At 34.3% G+C, this 2,902-nt stretch overlaps 1 long non-coding RNA gene across 1 annotated transcript; it reads left to right on the top strand.

Annotated features, from left to right (window-relative positions):
* The first annotated feature begins 558 nt into the window (after positions 1–558).
* Positions 559–1,998, top strand: LOC136228862 (uncharacterized). The gene is made up of 2 exons (XR_010688869.1): positions 559–802; positions 1,550–1,998. It is a non-coding gene; the product is annotated as an uncharacterized lncRNA (long non-coding RNA).
* The last annotated feature ends 904 nt before the right edge of the window (positions 1,999–2,902 follow it).

Here is a 2,902-nt window from a genome sequence, read left to right as displayed (position 1 = left end):
GAAATTAATAAATATTACGTTAAAAAAGTAATATATTTAATAAATTATATGAAAATAAAAAGTAATCATATATTTAATTTGACCAATTAATAAAAAAATTAAACTAATTGATTTAGACTATTGCAAATTAAATTGGCTAATGAAAATTATACCAAAAGAAAATAAATTAACATAAGCTAAAACACTATGATTAACCTAATTTAGACCGTTAATCAAATTTTATAAAGTGTCAAATTTGAGTCAAGTAAGACTTTTTTTTTTTTTTTTATAAATTTAAAGGGAAGTTCAAAGTTACCTAAAACTATAGCATGATTTATGGGAATCAACAAATAATATTGAGCGCTCATTATTATAATTGATATTCTTCTATTTATATGATCTTTTATGGAATTCAGAAGCGGAAGCACGATGATAGCGGACTCAAGAGTTTGAATGAGATAAATATAGATAGTAAGGACCAGAGAATCATTTCGTTTCTACTTAATAGGGGCGCCTCACATGCTCCTCCTCCCTCACATGCAGGGGTGGAATCAGGGGGTTGGGGGGCTCGAGCCCCGGCAGCCGGCCGAGAAATTTTTTTAATATCAAAATGACCTCGTTTTGATTTAAATGAAAATTGATTGCAGAATAAGGGCACATTACATCACCTAATAATTAATCCCTAATTCATTGTCAAGCATCACACGCAGAGGGAATCGCACAACACCGGCGCAAGGGAATCACACAAGAGGAGAGGAGCAGCCAGTCTCCACCGTCGATGCAAAACACACGAGAAAGAAGAGTCGTCGTCGGTCGGCCACCGGTCAGTCGCCTCCCCCTAATTGTTGTTTTGGTTTTTTTTTTTGATAAAAGCTTAATGTTGGGGAAGACGATTTTTCTTTTGCTGGGGAAGGTGATTTTTCTTTTGCTGCTTGCTTAGTTAATGTTTTTGGATCAGCCTCCAATATTGTCACGACCTCTCTCGATTGAGTACATAAATTTTGGTGATTTTCCTTTTCCTTTTGCTGCTTGCTTATATGTCTGATAAAATGTCTAAGAAAGAATTGGGATTATGAATTTGGATTGAATTGGGGTTGAAATTGGATTGAATTGGGATTGAAATTGGGATTATGAATTGGGGCTTATGAATTGGGATTGAATAAGTATTGAAATTGAGATTGAATTGAGATTGAATTGGGATTGAATTTGGGATTATGAATTGGGATTATGAATTGGATTGAATTGGGATTATGAATTGGGATTAAAATTGAATGCCTATTTCGGGGAAGTAAGTTGATTGAATGCTAGGATGGTTTCTTGAATTGAATGCCAATTTCTTTCTGATGTGTTTGTTGGTACTTCACTTTTGCATCTTGTCACAATCATTGAATGCTAGGATGGTTTCTTGAATTGAATGCCAATTTCCAATCTTAGTTTCAGCACATTCCTGTCTAATCCCATTTTTATAGTTGTTGTTTCAACACTTTGTTTTTTTTTTTATAAAAGCTTAGTTGAATTTTTGTTTGTATTTAGTTCTAAAACTTTGGTTCCCCACTTGCATATTGGTAAGTGGTCTTTTCAGAATGGACAAATTCGTAACTAGAAGACCAAGGACATCGACAAATGATACTTTTTTAGAAACGCCTGTTGTTGAGACAGTATCCATCGAGTTCAATCCAGAAGATCTTATTTCAGATCCGGGGATTCGAATTCCAATTGACAACTACGATCCAAATATTAGAGATCAAGTTCGGAGGACCTATCTCGCTAAGGGTCCTTATCAACCTTCTGATGCTACCTATCCAAAAAGGTGTATTAACAAAATAAATCGAAGTTTTCAAAAGCATTGGTTCACTTGGTTGGAATTTAGTGTTGCTAAAGATGAAGCATATATTGTTGGGTAAATGATTTATTAGTCCCATAGTTTTTACCTAACACACTGTTTAGTCCCCCTATTTTGAAAACACATTTTAAGGTCTCTATCTTTTGCCAATATTAACATTGTGGTCCTTTTATCTATTCTTTTAGATTTTTAATCGAACATATCTTAGCTTTTGGAAAATCGCAGTACAATACAAGTTGACCATGATACTCTGTTATTTTATATATATATGTTTATGCTAAAATATATCGATAACAAGTCTAAAAAACTAGACAAAGGGACCAAAGGGTTAATTTTGGCAAAGGCTAGGGATCTTATAATGTGTTTTTTGAAATAGGGGGACTAAACAGTGTGTTAGGTAAAAACTAGGGGACTAATAAATTATTTACCCTATATTGTTTGTGGTGTTATCTCTTTAAGCCGAATAGGGGGGATAATTCTGGATTAGCTGTGTTTAAAACAACAAGATTTAGCAATTGGAAGAAGGCATTGGACGTATTTAGACAACATGTTGATGCTTTTGGTAGCTCCCACAATGAAGCTAAAAAATAATGTCAAGAATTAAAAAATCAGAGGCAAAGTGTATCACATATATTATCTGCACAAGGAATAATTAATTTTACACCAAGGTTTCCCTTTTCGCGGGCATGATGAGTCTTCTACTTCTTCGAACAAGGGAAACTTGTTGAAACACCTTTCCACATGATTTTGATTTGACAAAATTATTTAAGTAGAATTAAAATCACCATGATAAAAATATTCTAACACATTAAATTTAAATGCTTTATTTATACTAATGTGTTTGTTCAATGTTGAGTTAATTGATTTATAAGATTCAAAACATTAAAAGTGTAAGGTCCAAAAGCCCACAAGAGAAAGTCAAGCCCAAGTCAACTGCTGAAAGCCACACAGCCCAAGCAGATCAAAATGCAGCTCAAGCTGAATGAAACGCAAGCCCAACGAAGAGAAGGATCGAGAGGCCTTCTCCAAAAGCTTCAAGACGAAGTTGCTGAGTTGTGCGACAAGGAAGTCAGGTCAGCG

This window comes from Euphorbia lathyris, chromosome 5 (genome assembly GCF_963576675.1).
Source record: "Euphorbia lathyris chromosome 5, ddEupLath1.1, whole genome shotgun sequence".
Taxonomy (NCBI): Eukaryota; Viridiplantae; Streptophyta; class Magnoliopsida; order Malpighiales; family Euphorbiaceae; genus Euphorbia; species Euphorbia lathyris.
Note: the sequence above shows the minus strand (reverse complement) of the source record. Positions and strands in the feature narration are given on the sequence as shown.